Below are 25,122 nucleotides of genomic sequence, written 5' to 3' on the forward strand. Positions count from 1 at the left end.
CAGGCTCAGAGTCCTTGAACATCCGGTTTAGGCACATGCCCAGAGCGGCCTTTGGCCATTCTGGTGTATGGATAAGGCCTCTGTGCTCCCACCGGCCTTGACTATCTGGGGACCTGGCATGGCTCCCACATGTGCCTGAGAGGTGGAGCTGGGGGAATGTGGGTCTTCAGAAAGGTCATCTGTACAGCACTCTGTCCCACCCACTCCGAAACAACCTCAGGCCCCTGCTGGGCCTCAGCGGGGGGCCCCTCACGTGTGGTCCGTCTTCCCCGCACCACCCCCCCGCCCCAACTCCCTGGATTCCAGCCATTGGCAACCTGGCATCAAGCCCTTCACATCCCAGCCAGTGCCCTCTGCGCGCCCTTCCTTCTCTTCCTCTGCGCACATTCCTGCCTGTTCCGACAGGGGGCGCTCGCACACCCTTCTGTGCACATACCGTTCCCCGCACCCAGCCTGCCCTCTGCACCCTCTTCTGTCCCCGGTGAACTCAGGCCCCTTCTGGGATGCCTCCTCTGGGAGTGTCTACCAGCTCCACGCTCGACCCCACTTCTTTTCCTGTCCCCCCACCAGGAACCAATGCGTGTGAACCCCCCTAGCACAGGGCCTGGCACTTTCCGTGAAAGGGCTTTGAGGCTGGGGAGCGGCCGAGGGCTGGGACCTGAGTGGACGGGTCACTCGTCCTCCATAGGAATCGTTGTCAAGGGAGTGGGTCCGGAACAGCGAACCAGACCCGCGTCCCTTCTCCTCCCCTGGCCGCAGGGCGCGGGCGGCGCCTGCAGACTGAACTCACTCGCGAAGGTGACGCGCAGGCTCCGACCGCCTCCCGGAGCACCAGCGTGGCAGCTCCTCAGCCTAGGCCGCCCGCCCCGGCCCCGCTTCTCCAGCCGGAGCTGCACGAGCGGGAGGCGCCCGCCAGCCTGGCCTTCGGTCTGGGGGCAGGGTTGGTATACGCAGCCTCCAGTACGGGAGGGGGAGCGTGGGCCAGGCCGCGGCGGCTGGGGAGGCACGCAGGGGGTCTGGGCTGCAAAGTGGTTAAGCAGACGCAGGGGGTCTGGGCTGCAAAGTGGTTAAGCAGGACGTCTCCGTGGATTTGGATTGCCATCTCTGGATCCGATCGCCACGTGAGGTGATTCTGACTAACCTCACACACCTGGGATGGAAGGCTGCTCTAGGCCCCTAAGACAGGACGCCAGACAAGTGACCATCCAGCTGCTCCTTGGTGTCTCCCACTAACAGGGAGCTCACTACTTATTACTACTAAGAAAGTTCTTGAATTGACATCCCCTTAGGCCTCGCTTATTTTTTCATTCAACTAATGTTCACTTAGCACCTACTGTGTGGCAGAGACTGGTCACTGGTTTAGATAATGAGGATTTTACAGGGATAAGCCCAAGTCCCAAGCCTCTTGGCTCATGTTCTAGGATTCTTCTGAGCTTGTGGAATGGATCACTTCCCCTGGAAGCCCTCCAGGCTCTGTCCTCTGGGTTAAAGCCGCCTTCTGTGCTCTACCTAGTAGCTCCCCAGGCTTCCTCCCCATCAGCACCCACCCCACCTTCACCTCAATAAACTGGAGAAGGGGACTCGTCCCCCTCCCCACGTGGGAGTCTGTGCTTGTTTCTCAAATTTCTACCTTTGCTATAAAAAAATAAAAAATAAGCTGGAGAAGGTGGAGCCCCTTCTGGTTTGGGCTTGACCAGGGTGTTTGGTGATGACTAATGCACCAGCACCCAGTGAAAGCTGAATCCTGAGCCTGAAACTTCACCCCCACCCCCAGCATCCAGCTCTGCTCTGTAGAGCAGTGGTTCTCAACCTTCCTGTTGCCGCGACCCTTTAATACAGTTCCTCATGTTGTGGGGACCCCCAACCATAAAATTATTTTCGTTGCTACTTCATAACTGTAATTTTGCTACTGTTATGAATCATAATGTAAATATCTGATATGCAGGATATATTTTCATTGTTACAAATTGAACATAATTAAAGCATAGTGATTAATCACAAAAACAATATGTAATTATATATGTGTTTTCTGATGGTCTTAGGCGACCCCTGTGAAAGGGTCGTTCGACCCCCAAAGGGGTCGCAACCCACAGGTTGAGAACCGCTGCTCTAGCGGCAAGTAGGTACTAGGGGTGGCTCCTCTGGGGCTGCGCTGGTCCATGTAAACCTGGCTCCTGCCCCTTGGCACAGCCCCGAGAGCAGGAGGACCGAGGACACATGGTGCAGGAAGCCAGGACACCAGTAGCTACCTGTCTGAGGTCAAGCCCAGAATCAGAAGGTTTGGGGCCCCCACCCATGAAGAAGGTTGTAGGCATGTATTTCAACACAGGTATCTGGGGGCAGTAACAACAGTGCATATTTCACACTCATAAGCCAAGGACAGATGGCCTGTTACGGGGAGCTTCTTGCGTGGGTTGAAACTAGATTAATAAATTTGAATTTTAACAGTGAAAAAAAATTTTTTGAAACTAGAAGATAGCAAGATCCGCCCCTGTTCTGCTACTAATTTTTTAATTTCTCTCTTTCTGTGAACCTTTTACACAAAGGATTGGAGTCAGCTTTTAAACATACAGTGAGCCAGGCTGGAGTGCCTCAGTTGGTTGAGCATCATCCTATGTACCAAAGGGTTGCCAGTTTGATTCCTGGTCAGGGCACATAAGGGAGGCAACCTTCCTCTCTCTCTAGAATCAATGAGAAGAAAAGAAAATTCTTCAAAAAGAAAAAAATAATAACAGGTAAAAGGCCACAGAGTAAGAAAGATTCATAGAACCCAACATTACCACCAAAGTTGTGCCTCCTATGGCTTTGAGCTTCCTGGGAGCCAAAGAAAAAGGGAACAGAATTTGTTACATGATTTACCCTGCCCATAAGGAAAAGCATCCTCATTTCTCAGGAAAAGCAAACATTGTGCTGGCAGTTTATAAGAAATTTCTCACATAGGGATGTGTGGTGGCTGTCGACAGCAGCTTTCCTAACTAAAGGCCTTGTTCACGGGGCGTTGCTACATCAGCAGTGAGGATGCCACGCACAGCTGCAGCTCTGCAGGGCAGAGCAGGGCGTTTTCTGAGGCTTTGGCTAGACTCAGGCTTGAGGCCTAGAACCACATAATTCCCTTCAGAGCAGTATGGCTTCCAGCTTTTTGGATTACATGACTAATAATTTTATTTTTAAACTGGATGTTTTCAACAGAATCCATAAAATATTCTTGAAAAAAAAAGGAAACAGCCTGCTGGCGTGGCTCAGGGGTGGAGTGTTGACCTATGAACCAGGAAGTCACGGTTAGGTTCCCCACCAGGGCACATGCCCAGGTTGTGGGCTCCATCCCCAGTGTGGGGTGTGCAGGAGGCAGCTGATCAATTAGTCTCTTTCATCATTGATGTTTCTATCTCTCTTCCTCTCTGAAATTAATTAAAATATATATATATTTTTAAAAGAAAACAAAATTGAATGAAGCTTCTAGATCTATTAATCTATTTACAAGAAATGCAGAGGGGCCAGAAGAACATGTTACACCACACCACAGGGATCTGAGCAGCAAAATCCACTTGTGCAAAGTTCCAAGGGCAAACAACCCAGGGTCTTCAAATAAATTACAGGGGAAAGAACGGTGGGGAGAGGAAATCTATAGAACATGATAGAGTCTTAAGAGACATAGAAGGAAAGAAAATGTGTGCACTCTTTATATTTATTTTTTTAATTTTTTAAAAATATATTTTATTGATTTTTTACAGAGAGGAAGTGAGAGGGATAGAGAGTTAGAAACATTGATGAGAGAGAAACATCCATCAGCTGCCTCCTGCACACTCCCTACTGGGGATGTGCCCACAACCAAGGTACATGCCCTTGACTAGAATTGAACCTGGAACCCTTGAGTCCGCAGGCCAAACTGGTTAGGGCTGTTCACTCTGTTTAGATCCCAACTAAACAAATCAACTACAAAAACATTTAAAATTGAGACAAAGTGTGAATGGTAATGTGATTATGTTAAAATAACTTATTTACAGGTGAGTTTATATGGGGTTTGTGATTTGCTTCAGAATAATGCAGGGCATGGGGGGTTGGGAAGCAAAAGTGGCTAGGAGTTAGTAACAAAGGAATTTCATTAAACTGGTCTTACTAATTTTTTAGTTTTTTTTTTTTTAATCCTCACCTGAGGATATGCTTATTGATTTTTAGAGAGAGGGGAAGGGAGGGAGGATAGGAAAGAAAGAGAGAGAGAAACATCAATGTGAGAGAGAACAGGACATCAATCGGTTGCCTTCCATATGTGCTTCAACCAGGGACCAGGGATTGAACCTGCAACCTAGGTATGTGCCCTGACCGGGAATCGAACAGAAACCTTTCTGTATACAGGACGACGCTCCAATCCACCGAGCCATACTAGCCAGAGATACTTTTTTATATGTTTGGAATTTTTCATAATAAGACTTTTTTAAATTGTATATATTGATATAAGGTTAGCCAACTTTTCCCAAATAAGATTACAGCAAAGTAGCTACCATTCACCAGCACCATCATTTCCTAAGAAAATCCTATATAATAAAACACTAATATGCAAATTGTCCCCTAGACTGAGAGTTCGACCAGGGGGCAGGGCTGGCTGGCCAACCTCCCTGAGTCTCCCCGTCCCCCCACCCCCCGCCACCCATGCATGAATTTGTGGACCAGGCCTCTAGTGGTCTTTATAACATCAAGGATGCAGAAAGGGCTTATCTCTGAATAAAAGCCAGTCTGTGAGCCCCAGCTTCAAACAGTCCTTCCTAAACCTCCTGTTTTTGAAAAACTGAGATCGTAGCTAATGGACAGGCCATTTCAGGCTGCACTTGTTTGCTCTGTGACTCTGGACGGCTGTCACTTGTCTCCTCTGTGCCAATATTTCTCTCTCAGAGACTCTGTGTTTAACCAGAAAGGGCCTCAGAGGTGTAGCATAACCTCTTGTTATTACAAATGAAAAAACTGAGGCCAAGAGAGGAAAAGTGACTTGCTGGAAGTAACATAGTGTGACTTAATGGCAGAACCTAGAGAAGAACGCAGGGCTTTTTATTGCTATTCCATGGTTTGCTCCACCCAATGTTTTACCTACTCTGAATCAATGCATATTGTTTTTGTCTTAATTTAAGTTGGTGCCTGGAAAGATAGCTGTGTAGTCGTGCTGCCAGACCACCAGGCTTTAAATCTTGACCTTGCTAATTGCTGGTTGTGTGACCTTGGGTAGGTTTACCCAACTCCTCAGGCCTCAGCTTCCTCATCTGTAAAATGGGTAGATGCTGTATGGTGGTACTCACCTTCTAAGGTTGCTGTGAAGATTGAGCTAATGCCTTTGCAGTGCCTGCTGCATAGAAAGTGCTCGGTGTAGGGCAGTTGCCTGTATTCTTACCTCCTATGGGCAAGATGAGTTCCACAGGTTTGTTGTGGAAAGCGGGAATGACAGAGCTGGAATGGGCCTCCTGAGATCTTCTACAGGAAATCCTTTTAAGAAAGAGAAAATGAGTCCCTGGGGGCTATGTGAACTGCTGAGGGTCCCAGGAAGCAGTTGGTGGCAGAAGAGGAAGTAAACTGCAAAGCCCCCCCCCCAACACACACACACACACACACACACACACACACACACACCCCTTTCTGGGCTTCCCTCTGGGAGTGGGTAGAGGGTCAGCCCCACCTCATAGAGCCCTAAGCTAATGTCAGTGCCAGTCAATTAAAGACACATGGTGAGTGCACAGAGCTTTACAGTTTACAATGATCATTTGCAAACTTGGTCCAGTGGGAGCCTTACTCCAGCTGTAGATAGTGAATCCTGGAATGAATACAGGGTGGGGCAAAGTAGGTGTTAGGGTCCCTGACGGAGGAACACAGGAGGCCAAAAGGGGTAAAGAATTATGAGTTTATTAGATCACTGGAAAACCAGATGGGCTGAGCCCCCAAATGGCGCCAGCATCCAGGGACTGGGGAGTCAGAGGTTTTAAAAGACTCTAGGCGGGCTTCTTCAGGGCAGAGAATTCTCTTGGGTGGGTCCTGAGGGGAAAGAGAATGGTCTTAGCAACTGGAATGTGGTCTAACAACTGAAATGTGGTCGAAGCAAAAAGGGACTGTTGTAAAGTGGCCTGAAGGTCAGTGCGCAGGGGAGTGGGGATGCACTCAATTGACTCATTATTTGATCAGACCTAACAGTAGGTTTACAGTTGTAATTACACGAAATCCAGAGTTTATCCTTTTCAAAAAATATTTTTTTATTTATTTCAGGGAGGAAGGGAGAGGGGAAAACATTAATAATGAGAATCATTGATCGGCTGCCTCTTGCAGGACCCCCTGGGGATGGAGGCCACAACCTGGGCATGTGCCATGACCAGGAATCGAACCGTGACCTCCTGGTTCATAGGTTGACACTCAACCACTGAGCCATGCCAGCAGGACCAGAGTTTATTCTTGTATTATTTTTTATTAATTATTGTATTACTTTCCAGATGAACGACTGTAAATCTACGTTTGCCGCACCCTGTATTTCATTCCAGGGTGGGCTGGTGCCCAGGCCTGATAAGCGGAGGCTCAGAAATGCCTTGACTCCTCTGGAAGTTGAGGGCTGTCCTCTTCAAAAGGGGAAGTCAGGTTCCTGTAAAATGGCCGACACCGCTCTGCCTTTGGAAAAGTCCTTCAACTACAAAGAAGTTAACTGTTAACTCCAAGTAGGGCAGAAAGGCAGGCAGTTGCTATGGCAACATCTTTGGCAGCCTATCTGTCTTCCTCGGGCTCAAACTGCGGCTTCCAGCAGGTTCCTGGTGGGGGCGGGGAAGGCCTAATGCGAGCCCCGCTACTGCCATCGGCCAATCTCCTGCTGGATTCCAGTGGCAAGAGGACGGTGGCAGCCAATAAAGAGGCCTGGAGCTTGAGCCGTGGGCCTCCAGCCAGGTTGGAATAACAAGGAGGCCGGCACACGTGACCGTTTCCATGGTGACCTCCCTTAGCAACTCGGGCTGGTGCTGTTTATGAGGACTGGAAAATTCCGCCCAGCCTTCAGCCTGATTTTGTTACCTTCTCTGCCTCCTTCCTGCCTGAGGGGCCCAGGATGAAGTCAGGGCCGGTGTTTAACCCTTTCCGAGCGGGGCCTGGCCCCAGTCAGATCCAGGGGCCTGGGAGGGGGAGCATGCTCCGCACTGTGCCTGGTCCTGGAGGCGGAGGAAGGTAGTCCAAGTTGGTAGTGACAGCATTTATAGCGCAAATCATTTGAGCCCGGCCCTGTACCAAGCTCCTGGTAGCCTCACACCCCTGACAGGAGGGTGGGGCACAGAACATTTCTATTTCACTGAGGAATAAACTTGGTTCAGAGAGGTTAGGGAACTTGCCTATGTCACAGAGCATGTTGAGGCAGCAGGCCATTCTCTCCTCCATGGCTCTCTAATGCTTGAGGTGTGCAGGACCTGATGAGGCGGGGGAGGGTGCAGAGGGGGCGAGAGCCATGGTTTTCAGGGGAGCTGAAGGGAGGCTTCACCAAACAAGGAGGGTGACTTTGCGGCTGAGGGGAAGGATATGGAGCTGAGGGCTGGTGGGTCAGGCCAGGCCGGCCCAGTCCTTGTTTCATCCTGTAGAACTGGCCGTGCTGGGCAGGGAGGGAGTCAGCCTACAGACATTGCTGCGGGGAAGTGCTGCGTGGCTGCTGGCAGAGCCAAGAACCAGCAGCTGGAAGGAACCTGGGGTGAGGCCAGGAGCAACTCCCGGTGCTGGGCAAGCATGTGCAGAGCTGCTCTGAGCTGAGGCGGGGCCGTAGGAAGCCCCCAACTCTGTTTTCAAGGATGTTAAGTGACAATAACAAAGAACAGAAGTCATATGCCATGGCTTAAGGTCACAACAGATGAGTCACTGAGTGAAGGGTGTGATCACAGTGTAAAGTCCGGGGTGCAAGCCGCTGTCACAAAGAACCAAGAGACGCTTTCTATGCAAACGCAAGGGGTTTATTTAGCTTCCAACATGTTGGGGCCCACAACAACTCACTCTGAACGCGGCAGAGCAGCGGCCGTGAGCCCCGACTAAGGGTTCAGGCATAGGTTATATACTTTTTCTAGCTAACGGGGGGAGCAAACGGGGGAAGCAAAGGGGTCACTCTTCTGGGAATCTTGGCGCCGTTGTGAATTAATGCCTGTCCACTTTCTTATCAGGTTGCTTGCTTTTCAGTTTACTCCCGGGCTGCAGCCATCTCCGTAACCTCCCTGGCTGCAGCTGTGTCCCATAAAAGTTGATTGTTCCATCTCCCCCTCCTAACCTTCCTGATTGCTCTGGTGCTTGTTAAATGTAACACTCTGGTAACGCTTTGATGCCGTTTGTTCCTTGACCTCTCTGACCTGATTATATTGGCGCCTCTCATTCCCCCCTTTTTCTGTGGACGGTTTCTAATCTTAGAGACCCTCAGGCTCAGCTAAGGCTGAGCACTGTTGCCTGATGATAAGGAAAGAAACTATTTTAGCTTTAGCAACTTCTATTGAAATAGGATTTTTCTTCTTAAAATTTCTCCATGGCTATTAAAAAGCCAAATTAAGATTAATTTATCTATTGTCCTGATGTTTGTATAAACACAACAAGAATGGTAACTGATTACCTTTGCTGGAATTTCATGGTTGAATTTTAATGTGCCCTGTAGGGCTAGGAAGCCATGCCACCCAGCTGCCATCAGGCCCGCCTGCAGTATTTGCTGAGTTAGGTGAATTCTTCACCTGTAGCAATTCCACCTGAGCCCACGCTCCAGGCTTTAAGCCCATCTCAGTAGCCCTCCTACTTGTTGCGGCCCAGAGCGTGTGGGGGCTCCGCAGGAACGTAGAGGCATCCCTACTGCTCCCCTTTTACTCTTACCAACCGCCAGTGATGGTAGGGCATCGGCCTGACACTCCAGCGCCAGCCATCTTCAGGGCTTCCAAGCAGAATACCAGGCTTCCTTCGTGGCATTTTTATTGGCTTCAAGTCTTTAGAGCTTAGACAGGGCTCTTTAAAACATGATACTCCAGTCAAAGTTTTTTGTTAATAAAACCATTATTAGGAACCGGTCTTATTGAATCTATGCAAAGAAATGTATTGCCATGTTAGCATCGCCAAATTTCGGAGGAATTACATAAGAAGAAAGACATATTGATCTACTCTAAGATTTTCTGACTTTCCTTGCCAATTCCTTTTAGTTGTTGGCATTAAACTTTCTTTTTATGTATAACTATGCTTCAGACTTTTTACTCTAAATAGGCTTTTTTTTTTTTCTCTTTTTAGACTACCCCTGACATGGGCATGGTCATAAAGGCCTGTAAGCAGTACACAGGCTGCCAACTATTAGCTGTCTCTCAACAGAGACCAAAACCTGATGGGCACTGTTCCCTGCCCAGGTGGGCACCTGCCCTCTTGGCAGCTAGGCACCCTTTACTTTTTGGGGCTCACCCCACATAGTACCCTTTCAGGATAGTCAACATACATTTAAACCTGCAAGAGAATTAAAGGTTAATGTGACAATGAAACATAATATAGGCATCATGGCCGCTTTAGGCAGCCACATCTTCTGCTACTAAACATGTGATTCTATAAATTGTCCTTGTCTCTTTGGAGCCATGTCCATGAAGATGCAGGCATTATCTAAGTCTATTCAATGTTATCAGCATCAGGCAGGTCGAGCACGCTGTAGCTTGACGAAGTCTTTCCGGATCATGGATGGGTCCGCTGACCGGACGTGGGTGTGATGGACTCAGGTCACGACGCCGTCTATCTTGAGAGCGGTGGGGGTCATCAGCACCACGGAGTTGGGTGTAGGGACCTTTCCATTGAGGCTCCAGGAGGTGCCTTTTGCCTGGGTGGCGCCAAGGCGCAGCCAAATGTCCTCGTGCGCCCTCTGGAGCCCTCTCAAGAAAAGAGACAATTATCTTTTTAGTGAACAAGTATCTTTACAGTCTTGGGCTCTTGAGCAGATAACAGGAACATCATCCAAGTCCCCTGATGGGGGCCTGACAGGAACAGATGTGGGGGCCTCTGGCTGGGGGGGTATAAAGTCTCCATTCTTCCTCCCTCGGCACTGCTAAGGGCAGGATCATTGAAGAGGTCTCTTCACCTAGGCAGGGCTGTGCTGAACCATCTGGGGCAAAAGTGGTTTCTGCTTTCATTTTGGCTAAAAGGTCTCTGCCCATTAGAGGGACCAGGCAATTTGGCAAATACAGGAATTCATGAACCACCTGATGGCCGCCTAACTGACATCGGCGGGGGCGGCAGAACAGTCTGCAGCTGTGGTCCCGGTAGCTCCAATAATGGTGACTTCCTGTCCTGAGAGGGGAGCTACCTTCTGAGTAGCTACCGAGTGCTCTGCCGCTGTACCAACCATAAAGTTCACAGTCTGGCCCCCGATTTTCATTTCGACCATTGGTTCATGGGGGCCCAGTTGGAAAGAGCCCAGCCTGTCCTAGTCAGAGTCAGCTGTTGCCAGTCCGAGGAGGTCTGCCTCAGGCGGCTCTGGCCAATAGCGGCTGGGTGGTTTGGATGGCCTCGCCAGCTTCTTTTGGCCTGCTCCTGCCCTGCCTGCCTCTCCACTCCTGCTACTAAACCTTACTCTGTCCCTTTTTATACATGCAGAACTGGACCCAAGGCAGCGAGTTTTGAGCAATTTTAAAATTTCTTAACATACATTTTATCATTCATGTTGCAGGGAGGGACCGGGTTAGCTCCTCCTGAATGAAAGAACTAATCAAAATAAGGCTTATTTCCTAACTTCATTTGTCCCTGGGCATGGACAACAAATGACACTAATCAGATTGACATAAACGATTTAACCTTTGTTTAGGGAGGCAAATGCAAAGCATTTACTCCAAATGTCTTTGGTTTAGGGAAAACAGGATTTTTGTTTAGTTTCCCTATTCTACTTGTCCCAGCTTACTGGTCTATCATGCATTCATCTTTCTTTTAATATTTATCTTTTTCTTTTTATTACATACACAATCTTTACAAATTTCATTCTTTTAGGTTAGCCTTCAAACCTTCTTTCTATGTCCTTCAAAAATGCATAACCATGCCTCAGACCTTCCATTAAGTATTTCTTTACCTTCCTCCATCACATCAAAGCTGTACATTTCAGTTAGTTAGAACTCTGAGCCTTAATTAATTTTTAAGGTGGCATGTAAGTAATTAACATTCCTCAGATTAGCAATACATTCATCATTTTTTTTTTTTTCTTGGAGATACAAACAAAAATTTCACTAGCTAAACAATTTTAAACAACAAAGACATATACTTAAACAATAAAGACAGATAACATTCCCCATTAAAACTTTGAATCACCACAGCTAGCAATTATCAGTTTGTGAGTATACAGGCCTTGTTGACGTCATCTTGGGATAGCTGTCTGTCTCTCTGTGGTCAGCGACTTCTCGTAAACTTCAAAAATATAAGGCACAATTAACCAATAGATTCAATTCTACCCTCTAGATTTTGTATGAGGCACATTCAGATTAATAATACCTAGATGAACATTTTTTTTTTTTTTTATTGTTTGACTCAGTAAATTTTAAGGTCTCAAGTTTCCAGCAGCTATGGAAAACCACACCTGAGGCTGGCAAACAGGCCTGGCCCAGCCCTTGACTTTAAAACCACCATTTTTCTCTCGGGAAAGTCAAGAGGCAAATTTGTAGCTACATAATTTCTTGAGATTCAAATCCAATTATTATTATTAAGGCATGTACTTTGGCAAATTTTGTAACAGAGGCAATCTTACTGAATTTTCTTTTGGAGGCTTGTTGCTAGAACAAGCCTGCATTGCTTCCCTGGGTAAAATTAGCTATTTTCCTTAGGAAATAATTAGTCTTGGGTTTTATTCTGTACATGTGTGAAGAGACTCTAGTTCAAAACTCTATCTAAATGTCCAAAAACAGGACAATTGCGCGCATTAGTTTTAAACCAGCTTTTCTCTTTACATGTGAACAGAAATACCAGACACATTTTAAAACTTTTCAATTACAAGAAGGACTTTTTGTCATCTAGCTGGCGCGATCTCCATGGGAAGAGCCCTGCTCCCGTCCAGAGTAGCCGCGCCGCCCCCAGCTGTCCGGCCCGTGGGCTCCGCGCGGGACCTTTCCCAGACCTTCCCCCGGACCCGACGCCGCCGGGGGCCTCGCTGCTCCGGCCTCTTGCAAGCGACTCGCCGGCCCCGCCCCCCCGCGCTCCACACAAGCCCGGGGCCAACGCCGGCCACCGCCGGCCGCAGCCGCCGCCGCCAGGCTCCGTGAACGAGTCCGCGCCCGGCCCGAGCCCCCCAGCGCCGCCCCCCGAAGGCGCGCCGCCGCCTATGGCGCTGAGCGAGCGCAGGCCCAAGCTGCGGGGCTCGGGCTGCCTGGGCTGCCGCCGCCTCTCCCGCCAGGCTGCGCAGCTCGGGCTCCAGCTCCGGCCCAGCACCCGCCGCCGACCGGGCCTCAGCCGCTGCAGCCGAGCTGCCTGGGCCCGTGGCGCGGCCAGGCTCCGGGGCGAGGGCTGCGGTCACCGCGCACCGCGCTCCAGCACACTTGCCCCCTCCCCCCTCCCTCCCCGTCTTTACACTCACATACTTTCACCCGACATTCATTTAGAGTTTAAACAATCCATTCAATTCTTAACAACTTCCCAATTTCTGAGGGAGCTCTAAAGCCTCCCGCAATCTCCTTGAACTGATCAATCACAATACCCAAAGGAGCAGTCTGAGTCCATTCCACAGCGTCCATCCAGGAGGAGCAGAGGGTGGAGGGAGGGAGCAGAGGGTGGAGGAGAGAACACACACACACCAACACACCAACACACCAACGACAAGAAACAAAGAACAAAAGACAAAGACAGACACAACGCGTTGAGACAAAAATCGAAGGATCCAAAAAGAAGGTTTTACAGAACCAATTGACCTAGCTGGCAACAGAACTACAGAACCAGAATCAGAATCCGTACCTAACTGACGGAACAGACAGGAGTCCACCAGGCGTCCCTGGTCCTCTCCAGACTCCACCAGGGCGTCCCCCGGGGTTGTGGCCTGCGACCTCCCGACACGTCTGTCTGTCGCAGTCGGGGGAGGCTCACGCCCCTCCCCGACAGCCACCCGACCAAACAGATTTGCCAGCTCTAACTAAATTTGTGTTTCCAATATCTAAGCGATCGCTATTCAGAAAGGCGCCGTCACTTACCCCAAGAAGCGTCTGTTGGAACCCAGAGGCGGCTGCAACAAATACCTCGCTGCGTGCCCGGCGACAAGTGGGGGAGAGCCTCCTGCCTTAAATAGGGGGTCCCTCTCCTCCCCGCAGGGGGAGAGCCTCCAGCCCTAAATAAGGGGTCCCTCTCACCCCCGCCGGTATCTCGCTGGGGCCTCCAAATGTAAAGTCCGGGGTGCAAGCCGCTGTCACAAAGAACCAAGAGACGCTTTCTATGCAAACGCAAGGGGTTTATTTAGCTTCCAACATGTTGGGGCCCACAACAACTCACTCTGAACGCGGCAGAGCAGCGGCCGTGAGCCCCGACTAAGGGTTCAGGCATAGGTTATATACTTTTTCTAGCTAACGGGGGGAGCAAACGGGGGAAGCAAAGGGGTCACTCTTCTGGGAATCTTGGCGCCGTTGTGAATTAATGCCTGTCCACTTTCTTATCAGGTTGCTTGCTTTTCAGTTTACTCCCGGGCTGCAGCCATCTCCGTAACCTCCCTGGCTGCAGCTGTGTCCCATAAAAGTTGATTGTTCCATCTCCCCCTCCTAACCTTCCTGATTGCTCTGGTGCTTGTTAAATGTAACACTCTGGTAACGCTTTGATGCCGTTTGTTCCTTGACCTCTCTGACCTGATTATATTGGCGCCTCTCAACAGGAGTGCTGTTGAGGTCACTGGACCACAAAGGCCACAGGCGTCTGCAGGAAGGACTGGCCGCAGAGCAGCCTCCTGCAGGAGGAAAGGGCTCTGACCTGGTTCCTGACGGGTGGGCTCAGGAACCAGTTCACCATATCCTGTGAACTAGGGATCTGACAGCAAGCAGGGCTAGAAAGGGGGGACAGAGGGACACAACTGGTTGAGCGTTATGGCCCTGGTTCAGGGTGGGACAGTAAGTGAAAAGCATCGGGGACAATGAGGAAGGGTCACTCAGTGTGACTTTGATGGTCTGTAGCCCACTGGTCTCTGTCTAGGCCAAAAGGTCTCAGCTGAAGTCTTTGCTGAAGCAGAACAGCCATGGAAATTTCCACCCAAGTTCTTTTCCCAGCGCTGTTCTCAGCTCCACCTTCCTCCCAGGCCCTGATGAGTCCAAAGTTCTTTTGCTTGTGTGGGCTGCAGGCTGGAGAGGCGAGGGCGCCCCCAGGGACCGTGACAGCCACAGACGGTGGTCAGAGCTTCAGGCACCCAGGGCACTGTGCCACCTGGAAACTGGAATTGTCACCCCAACTGACAGGTCCCAGGATTCCCGCTCCTGGGAAGGCAAAGGGAGGAATGGCAGCTCCCACCATCTTGTCAGGGTTCTGAAGCCAGGCAGTTCCTGTGCCTGTGCCTCCCAGAGCACAAGGCGTCGGGCCCAGAACTAGCCCAGAGGCAACCTAAACGAGGAGTGCACACGTCTGCTCAGTTCTCTTGGGGGGAGCATTTTGTGTATTTATTTCCCACAGCTCCCAAGTGGAAGAAGCGACTGTGTGTGAGAGGGGAGCTGGAAAGACACCAGGAGCTCTCCCCTCCCCACCCCCACCTCTCCTTGCCCAGGATCTCAGCTCTGCCCACCTCCAGTTAGGTTCTGCCACCACAGCAACAGCTGGGGTGGGGGCCAGATGGAGCCCTGGCCTCAGGGCAATCAAGTGAGGTTTCCAAACAGGACAAAATGCCATCTCTATGGTGTCTGCACCCTTTGTCCACAGCTGGAGGGAGGGGAGGGGTCGCCCTCAGTGAGGTTGATGCCGATCACCTCTCCCACCTCTGGGCATGAGTGAGCCTGAGGTTTCTCTGTCCACTTTCAGGCTCCAGCAGTGGCACCTCATCCTCCCACCAACCTGGCTGCACACCCCGCATTCCCACTGGCCTTCAGAGGAGCCAGGAGACATGTTAACAACACAGCATCATCCAGGAAAATGGAGGCTGTGCTGAGACAGAGGTGAGATAACTAAGGGGTGATGATGCCAGGTGACTGGATATGCTGGTCCGAGAGGCCCTGGGAGAGGAGTGCCGTCTAGGCTGAGAGAACGAGTCTCATCTGAAGAGTAGGGAGGTCTATTCCAAGCAGATGTGTCATCAAGAGTAAAGAACATGATTCTGGAAACGCCAGGGGTGCTACAGAGACCAGTGTGGGAAGCTCAGAGAGCCTCAGGCAGGTTTTCTATACCTGTGTTCTGTCCCTTGTCCCATAGCCACCACCTACCCCAGTGCAGGCCTCCATGACCTCTGGCCTGCCTGGGCTGCAAGAATGGACACCAGTGCCCTCCCCTCTGCCCCCTTCCCCCCTCAGCCACTTTGCAAAGAGCAGCCACGGCATTTCCCAAAGCCAGGCCCCCTCCCAGCTCAGGAGTCAGCCTCTGCCCAAAGAGTTGAGTTCAAACCCCTCTCCAGGTAATTCAAGCCCTGGCAGACCTCACTTTAGTCTTCCCTTCCTGCTTCCCCTACTCTCTAGTGGGTTCCCAGCAGGTAATGAGCTTTAAGGTCCACTCCACCTCAGTCACTGTACAGCTCTACTATGACCTTAGCCCCAGGAAGGATCCATAATGCTATGGGCTTCTGTTTTTACCTGGCATATGTTGAGAAATACACCATTGGCAAAGTTCCTGGAACTGGGTGACCTCTGCCCCCTTTTCTACAAGACTTGTTTCTGTGGGGATGTGGGCCACAGTTGTGTTGAGAAAGAATGAACACATACGGAAGATGTGACATGTTTAATGAGCTTCCTGCTGGGTGTGCAACGCGTATGTGATGCTGACACAAACATCTGCCGGGACCTCAAAGGGGGTGATTGAACAGATCACAGGTGGGGATACAAGAAGGTCAACATGATTCACTGGGGAGCCTCCTGATTCCTTCAGGCTATTTCTGAAGGTCCACTCAGCAGGCCTCAGAGGGTGGGTAACTAGAGGCCCCAGCACAAGGGAGGGCTGGACACTCTGCCTCCCTGCAGTGAGTCACACAGCGGAATGACAGCAAGGCCTGAGCCTTCCCCTCGCTCCCCTTCCCTCGAGGGTGAATGCCCAACTGGAGCTTCATGGAGCCCTGAGGCGGCCTTCAGGTCTTCTCTCCTGTCTTCTCGGATCACAGTCTGTCTACAGTGGTTCTCAACCTTCTGGCCCTTTAAATAGTTCTTCATGTGACCCAACCATAAAATTATTTTTGTTGCTACTTCATAACTGTAATGTTGCTACTGTTATGAATTATAATATAAATATTTGATATGCAGGATGCTCTTAGGCGACCCCTGTGAAAGGGTCATTCGACCGCCAAAGGGGTCACGACCCACAGGTTGAGAACCGCTGGTCTAGAAGTTCTTCAGAGAGGAAGCAGTTCCCCCTTTCTTACTCAGTACCAGCTCCACGCAGTCACTCCATCCTGATGGGCAGTGCGTTCATGTCAAATCTAACTCATCTTGTTCCTGTAGAGTCACGTCAAATTGTGCCTCATCACTTCCTTCTTCCTTACTAACAATACTCAGCACCATTCTCCAGGACGTAAACATCACAACAACCTGCTGAAAACCTCCCTTACCACTGGGCTTACTGCGACAAGTGTCTCTAGGAAATCCCAGGAGGGGGAACCCTGGTTCTCTCTCAGCCCCTTCTGTGCTGGCTTTTGGGTCGCTCAGCATCCCACCTACTGAGCATCTACCACCAGGCTCTCTTCACTGTTCTTAGGTTTTTAATCTCAAGACTGTGCGCCAAGCACTAGTGATACCAAGGCAGACCTCCTAGGCCTCCGTTTCCTCATCCCTCTAAGGGGGTAACAGCAGCGTCTCCCTCACAGGGTGGTTGAGAGGACTGAGAAGAGATCATGCATGGAGCTCTTTAAATGTCACAGAACAGAAAGCTGTCTGCTGGGTTTACTGTCCTGCAGACACACCAGGGGCAGTGGAGGGGCCAAGAAAAGCCGGTGCCCTCTGTTCTCTACTGGGGGGAGGTCAGTAAAAGTCTCTACTGTGATGGGGCTAAAGCTGCTCCTCTGAGAGCCATGCTCTGGCCACTGCTGCCATTCTGTCCTCCCACAGCTCAGGGTGCTACAGCTGCACTGCCACACCCAGGCCTTCTAGAAAGATCCACAGAGCAGGCTGCAGGGCCAGTGCCAGACACGTTATGTGGGGAATAAACTAAAGAAGGGAACTAGCAGCCTGGAGCTCTGGGGCTGGGCGCGGGGAATTCTCTTTAAAGATACCATTGTCCCCTCCGCAGAAGTGGATCCTATCACACAGAACCCTGCTTCTGAGTCTTAGGGGAGGGGCATTTAGAAGATGGATGCTTTTCTCAGGAAGAAGAAAATGTTTCCCTTATTCTACCTAGTGCTGCTCAGTGTCTGTGTGGGAGAGGCCAGGGCTGCCTCTTCCTGGCAGCATTTTGGGGGAAGACCAGGGTTATAGCCACTTCTACTTCTAGCCCCCCCCTTTTTCTGTTTCATGTGATTTATTTTGCTGGAGGGTACATTTGATTTTTTCTTCTTTCCAGATTCAGCTTTTAGAATGACTATTTTCACACATCAGTGTTTGTGTTCATGGTTAAAGGTTATTTTTATTTTTATTTTTTTATATTTTTATTGATTTTTTACAGAGAGGAAAGGAGAGAGATAGTTAGAAACATCGATGAGAGAGAAACATCGATCAGCCGCCTCCTGCACATCTCCTACTGGGGATGTGCCCGCAACCCAGGTACATGCCCTTGACCGGAATCGAACCTGGGACCCTTCAGTCCGCAGGCCAAAGCTCTATCCACTGAGCCAAACCGGTTTCGGCTAAAGGTTATTTTTAAGGGTGGAATTTCTAACACTGTACATTTCGATCACATTTAGGAATCCTTAACTTTTATCTCCTGGGGTAGAACAAGAAATAATGTCAAGAATTACTTCTGGATTCTTCCCAGCCCTGCCGGAAGCCAGTCCATCCTTGCTGCTTGACACAGTCGCTGCAGGAAAGAAACATCTGCACAGCATATGTTTCAAGGGACCTGGCATATATAGCATATTGTTCTTAATATGTTTGCTCTCCTTAGCACCATGCGTTTTAAACAAGGTCACCTCTCTGAGAAAGGTTGTTTCCCCAGATGGGGATTTTTCCCTGAGGTTAGGGAGGGGATACGACCCCTTAACTAAGTGCCAGGCGGGTAGTTAATCACTTTAACTACAAACAATCACGCTTAAGCTACATAATCTTTACTCCCTGGAATGGAGATAAGAAACGCCCTAACCTTTGCAATAGAAATTGACAGGATTAAAATCGACTGGTATAAATACAGATGTAACAAGACAATAAACATCAGATCCTAACCAGAACTTTGGCTGGAGATCCTGGCTAGAGGTCCTGACTAGGCTGCTGATCAACTGAAGGCTGTCTCCGTGTCATTCCTTCTTCGCTGCTCCGTCCACACCTTTGGGGACCCCTGGACCCGCTGGGGTTGGACCCCAGCACAGCCCAACAGGCCCTAGAGTGTGTCAGTGTTTCAGCCAGTGAGGCAGTGAACTGTTGACTCCTGACATTGGTAAGTGAAATGGAATCTCTTTAACTTTTTTGTTATTAAAAGATGAAACTTTCAGGTCATTGTGAATGATATATTCTAGAGGTCAGGTATTCCTCGGCGACAAAAGATAACTTCTTACTTTCTATATCATTTCCCAGTTCTTCTGTGTAGTGATTAGTTCCCCCTCCCCCGCTACTTCCTACGCAGCACTCAGAGGATTATACTACCCTCCATCCCTCCCACCCCAGACCTGTTTTCCATAGCACTTTGTATATATCTTTGTTATATATATCACAAATACAATTATCACATTGTACTGTGATTGGTTTACATTTCTATCTAACTCACTAGACCAGTGATGGCAAACCTATGACATGCATGTCAGAGGTGACACTCGAACTCATTTTTTTGTTTGATTTTTCTTTGTTAAATGGCATTTAAATATATAAAATAAATATCAAAAATATAAGTTTTTGTTTTACTATGGTTGCAAATATCAAAAAATTTCTATATGTGACATGGCACCAGAGTTAAGTTAGGGTTTTTCAAAATGCTGACACGCCGAGCCCAAAAGGTTCGCCATCACTGCACTAGACTATAAATTACTCGGGATTAAGGATATTTCTCCTTTAGCCACTTCTAATTGCTGTTGATCTCTCTTCCGCATAATGGAGCTGTGAGCTGAGTCATCCCTGGGTTTTTTCCTGCCGCAGGATCTGGCTGCTCTGCAGAGGAGGAGCTGAACGTTTTGTGGTCATTGTTCCCGAGAGATCAGCTCTGGAAAGTGGGCGGCAGGAGGGGGCTGGGAACTCCTAATTCCTATTCTTCAGAAAACCAGCAAGTTGTTTCTTTGTAACACCCATTGCCTTTTGAGACATGCATTTCTAGAACAGTCTCTGGTAATGCAGGATCAGAAAAAAACCCCCACAAGGATGAGATTAAAAGCAAACAAGAGGCCCTGAGGGGATCCAGGTGTAGCTGAAGCCTCACCCCTCTGGCTCTGGACCCCAGACCCAAATACCAAGGGCCTCAGAAGCTTCTCTCTTGAGTAAGCCTGACTGAAGAGGGAAGGATTCGGGCATTTTCTGGAGGTTTCTGGCCGTGGTGTGAGTCTGGGGGATGAGGTAGGGCCTTGCTGACAGCAGGGCCTGGAGCCCTCATTCTAAATCTCGCTACTTTAGTCCTTTTCAGTGCCCCACCTCCTTGAAGCCAAAACCAGGATCTAAAATCCCCCACGTTCTCCTCCCATCGCTTTGTTTACTGCATTTTATAGAATTAGCATCATCACTTCTGTCATCTAATCTCCTCATTCTACACCTCAGAAAATTGCTGAGAAGTTATTTGGGTTAGTGCCCAAGGTCACATTGGTTCCTCCCTGGAGTGATTACCAGAAACCAAGGACCTCCTATTCTTAGCCTCGGCTTTTTGAGGGTGGGGGCAGGGAACAGGAGACAACCAGCTAAAAGGGATTTGCAAATAATAATAATAATAATAATTAAAAAAATAAAATAAAATGGATTTGCCCTCTAAATTTGTATCTTTAGACTCAAATGAAGTCCAGGTTTTTAGACTGAGGAGGATATGAAGTACCAGCGGAGAGAGCAGCGGCCATCAACCCGACATTCTGAAGTTAATGGAAACATGGATGCAGGCAAGGGGAAAGCGCCTTAAAAAATGCAGTTTTATGTTAAAGATCTTAGGTCAAAGAGTTGAGGGAAGGCACATATTAATCTCATCAAAGAACAGGGTGATTTTACCATCTTGTTTAAATCAATATATAAAGGAGAGGAGGGTAGGAATCAGTATTTTAGAGGCTGTTTTGTGAAGCAAAAGCTAGGAGAGAGGAAGGCAATCAATGTTTGAGCCTGAACAGTAAAAACAGGAGTTAGTGTCCATAATCATCTCTAAAATGTTTTTCATTTACCCATCGGAAAAATTAGAATGTTCTCTCTGGCCTTGGCAAGCCATCTCTCAGCACAGTGCTGAGCTGCATTCAAATCCTCTATTTCTTTTCCCAAACCCAAGGAGAATTAATCAAATAATATACAGCCATTTTCACAATATAAGAAAAATGCTATAATCTGTAAAGGGAATGGGGAACAGTGTAGGGACATTCTGACAATTATTTGAAGCACTTCCGGGCTCCTAACACTCATCTCCTGGCTCCGGAGTGGGACCGGACCACCGGTCCCGAGGGCCCGCGCCCTCCCCGGGCCGACAGCGGCGCCATGAAGTCCAGGTTCTGGGATTCAGGAATAGGTTCCGGTACTAATTAGCTGTGTCTGGTTTTAGGCAAATCACAGACTCCCCGGGCTCCCAAATCCCATTGGTAAAATAAGGTGACTGTTTTCCTCCTTCCGGTGCTAAAATTCTGTAAAAATTTTCCAGTCCCGGCGCGGACATCCGTCTGCATCTCGGTGACATTCCCCCCCTGAAGGGAAGGCGGGGAAGCGGGAGGGAAGGTTAAACCAGCCCCCGCTTTACTGGGTGCGGGGCGGGGGGTCCGCACGAGGCAGTGAGAGTCCCAGGCGGCTCCCCACCCTTCACAGCCGCCGCCATACAGGAGCCGCAGGGCCTTAAAGGGAGTGTGGGCCTCATACAGCTCCTCTAGCTGCCATTCTAGCCTGTATCGGTCACTAAACTCCATCTTCCCCTCTTGGGACTGCCTGCCTAAAGACGTGCCGTTTGATAGATATTAAATCAGTGGATGACTCTGACAAAGGAAGGAAAAGCAGGCCTGGGCTGAAAACGGACGACGGGAGAGGGGAGAGCCACCCGCGCGCAGGGGAGGGAGGAGGGGCAGCCAGGAAGCCGGGCCGGAGCCGCGCCCCTCCCCCAACGCCTCTTCCCCGGCCGCACACGGGCCCTGGGGGCGGGGCGCGCCTGCGCAGTGGCGCGCTGCGACAACCGCCGGCTCCCGGAGGCGGCTGGAACCGGCTGGAACCGGCTGGAACCGGTGACGCCCGCCCGGAAGCCAACACCTCACAAAGGCAGGCGGCGGCTCACTGCCCGCGTATCCCTGCGCCGGGCCGGCGTGGGTGGGTGCCGGGCCGGGCCGCGCCCCTCCCCCAGCCTGGTCCCGGGCCTCGCCGCGCCGCCCGGGGGTGGGGAGACTGAACTAAGGGGAGCGGGGCCCCCACCCGCTTCAGCCTGGATTTGCTTTCTCTGTGCAGCCCCTTTGGCTGCGTGGAAACTGTGCGGGGAGCCTCCGGTGCCGCTGTTCCCACTCCCTCAGGCCTCGCTGGGGGGCCGGGCTCGTTGCTGCCTGGGCCCCGGGTTTGCAAGTTCCATGTCCGGAGCCTAACCCCGCTTTCCCTGTGGGGAGAGACGGAGGGGGCGGCCAAGAGAAAACCAAACTGCAGGAAGAAAGGGCTTTGTGTGAGTGTTTGCTTTCCTTCCACCTCCAAGTCCGAAGGTGTTAGAATGCAGGCAAACCGGAAAGGACAGCGTCTGTACAAGAGCCCAGAAAGCGACCCCTGAGCGCTGACAAGCCCGCCTAGCCCGGCTCCCAAGGTCACTGTGTCTTCAGAGGCAAAACCCTCGCGGTTTGGGCCCTTGATAGAGCGCACTTCCCCTCAGTTTTGACAGCGGGTTTGGATGTTGATAATGAGAGAAAAGCCTGGGAACACAGAAACCAGGCTTGATTTAAAGTCTCAGCAGGCAACCAAAAGCATAGGGTCTAGCTGGCAGGAATGGCACAAACAAAAGGACGTTAAGCAAGTAAAATAACCACAGTGAGCCGCACGGATGCCTCAGATTGTAGGGTGCCGACTCTATTGCCGGAGATAACAGTGGATTGTGTCTACCTAAGACATGTTCTATTAGTGGATTCTCACATTCAGTAGAATTAAGCAGATAATCCAGACCACTGGATTTCTCAAATAAACGGGTAATCAAAACGTTGTGTAACCCCAGAATCAACTCACAGGACGTGAGCAGTTGGGGGGGGGGGAGGGGTACCTCAACACTTTGCCACAGCCAAAATGGCTGCGGTCTCTGTTACATAATGAAAATTAAGGCCTTTAGCAAACCCGTGTTAACCTGCCTTCAAAAAGCACTAAATAGTACCTACTGAACTTCGAGGAAAGGTATTTTCAAAGCTGCTAAAAGATTCCCAAGCAATGGCTCTGAGGTTTTGTGAGCTGTTTGCTGATGGACTCAAATGTGATTTCCATGGATTTTGCCTAAATTTCAGCTCAAATCTACTTGCTAATGAGTCTTAAATATTTCTGGATATATGGTTTGCAATTATTTTGCATAAACGGTTAGAAAAAACGAGAAAAGCTTGTAAACCAGATTCTATTTTTAACCTTTCCTAGGAACTACTTTTTCTCCCTCACAAAGGCTGCGGAGGGTTATTGAATGCCAACGGCGTGAGTTGTCCTTCGCCCATAAATACGCCTCTCCCGGCTCTGCGGCAGGCATTCAGGCAGCGAGCGCAGAGATGACTGCTGAGACCGAGGCACTACTTGAGGAGACCAGATAAGTTTTTCTATTAAAAAGAGATAGAAAATAATACTGTTTAGGAAATCTAAATAGCGAGGGAAGGTACTTACTGAGATACTGCTTAGCATTAATATTTTAACTTTTGTAACAAAGATCTTATTTAAGGGAAAATATGATGAAGACTTACTTAAAAAATAGTTTCAGAAAGGAAGAGAGAAGAAAATACTTCCAGAACATGACGGAGATTAAAGAGATGAAACTTCTTTACGAAGTAAAATAATTTCAAAGAAATGGCTGATAGGACGGCAAAGTCTGAACTCAAAAACGCCTTAACTAAATTGAAGGGCAAACTTTAAAAATACCATTGAACCGTAGGTGACATAACTAGAACATAATTGTCAATTAAAGAAAGTTGGAGGTGGTTAAACTATATATTAAATGCCGTATTTAAAAGAAAAAATTGATTTAAGAGAGGCCTTCAAATTCATGGCGCAGGAAAGATTGTGTCATTTGAAGCCCAATTGCTCTTACGGCATTATTAGCCCAAGATGGGCAATTGTTAATTTAGAAATCGTAGGATAAAATTTTGGAGAAAGATTAGAAATTTTGAAGTGGAAAACTTGGAAGTCAGAAGTGTACAGGAAGGTGAAGAAAAAGACTTAGAGAAGACAGGAAAATAGAAGATACAACATGCATTTTAGAAGACAGAAAAACTAAGTCCAAAAGGTAGAAAGCAGAAGAGAAAGTATTTAGGCAAATTAACAAAAGCAACTAAGGGCACAGATACAAATGTAGTAGAAAACCAGAAGATAGAAAATGAGAAGATACAGATTTAATAGAAAAGTAGAAGATAGAAAATGAGAAGATACAGATTTCAGTAGAAAACTAGAAGATAGAAAAAGAGAAGATACAAGTTTAGCAGAAAATAGAAGATAGAAAAAGATACAGATTAAGTAGAAAAATAGAAGATAGAAAATGAGAAGATACAGAAAAGTAGAAAAATAGAAGATAGAAAATGAGATACAGACTAAGTAGAAAAATAGAAGATAGAAAATGAGAAGATACAAGTTTAGTAGAAAAGTAGAAGATAGAAAATGAGAAGATACAAGTTTAGTAGAAAAGTAGAAGATAGAAAATGAGAAGATACAAGTTTAGTAGAAAAGTAGAAGATAGAAAACGAGAAGATACAAGTTTAGTAGAAAAGTAGAAGATAGAAAACGAGAAGATACAAGTTTAGTAGAAGATAGAAGGTTGTCAAGCAAAGTATTTCAGCTAGAAGATAGTACAGGAACAAAAGGAGGAAATTAAATTTTTAATAATTTGTAATTTAGTAATTTACTATAAACGCCCATAAGTTTAATTTCTGGTGGTGCAGAAGTTAGCTTTGAGAAGACGAGGATGTTTAAATTGCTGTAGAACAGGCCTAATTTAGAAAATTATCCGGAAGAAGCTAGAGGGGAAATCGCCTAAAAAAAAATAGCAAAAATCTACTAAAAGGACTGAAGTAATTTTAAAACTAAGGGTAGGATGTTTTGCAAGACTTACAAAATCTTGAAAGGCCTAAATACATTAGCTTAGTTCTCTTTGGAAAATTTAAAGGACTTTCATAACCGAAGTAATTCGAGATCAAGAATAATCACCAACTTAACGCTTTTGCTTTGGACTGAGCTCAGATGAAGTAAAACCTGAGGACTTAGCTAATTGTCAGCTGACCAGGTGCTGCACAGAAGTGGATTCAGTGAAGCTAGGACGACAGGAGCGACAGACAGGATTCCAGGAGCCAGTGTGGTGAAGCTAGGACTGAGCGGCCAGCGGCGGCTGGCGAATAGGAGAGCAGCCCGGGAGCAGTGCGGTGTGGAGGCAGCTAGCAAGAAGGAGGAGCGCTTGGCGGTGAAGCTAGAGAGGCTTCCGGGGAAGGAGGAGGAGCCCGTGCGGCGTGCTGACGCCAGCGTGCGACTGGGCGACCAGGCGACCAGGCGGAGGCGGCGAGCAGGCGGTTGGAGGATAGATAGAGGAGCCTAGAGCAGCGGGCGTCCGGTGCGAGGCCGCGGGGCAGCC

At 48.9% G+C, this 25,122-nt stretch overlaps 1 long non-coding RNA gene across 3 annotated transcripts in view; it reads left to right on the plus strand.

The window, feature by feature from the left end:
• Positions 1 to 24,550, plus strand: part of LOC139018754 (uncharacterized) — a 33,910-nt gene extending 9,360 nt beyond the window's left edge. For 2 of the 3 annotated variants that reach the window (XR_011472935.1, XR_011472936.1), the window contains 3 exons: positions 14,941 to 15,074; positions 20,163 to 20,269; positions 22,938 to 24,550. This is a non-coding gene — a long non-coding RNA (uncharacterized lncRNA). The remainder of the gene's footprint in view (positions 1 to 14,940; positions 15,075 to 20,162; positions 20,270 to 22,937) is intronic. The other variant, XR_011472937.1, reaches the window with a different exon arrangement.
• Positions 24,551 to 25,122: the final 572 nt, after the last annotated feature.

The sequence above is a fragment of the Myotis yumanensis genome, unplaced genomic scaffold (assembly GCF_028538775.1).
Source record: "Myotis yumanensis isolate MYYU_CA2020_CCGP unplaced genomic scaffold, mMyoYum1.0.hap1 SCAF_10, whole genome shotgun sequence".
In the NCBI taxonomy this organism is placed as follows: Eukaryota; Metazoa; Chordata; class Mammalia; order Chiroptera; family Vespertilionidae; genus Myotis; species Myotis yumanensis.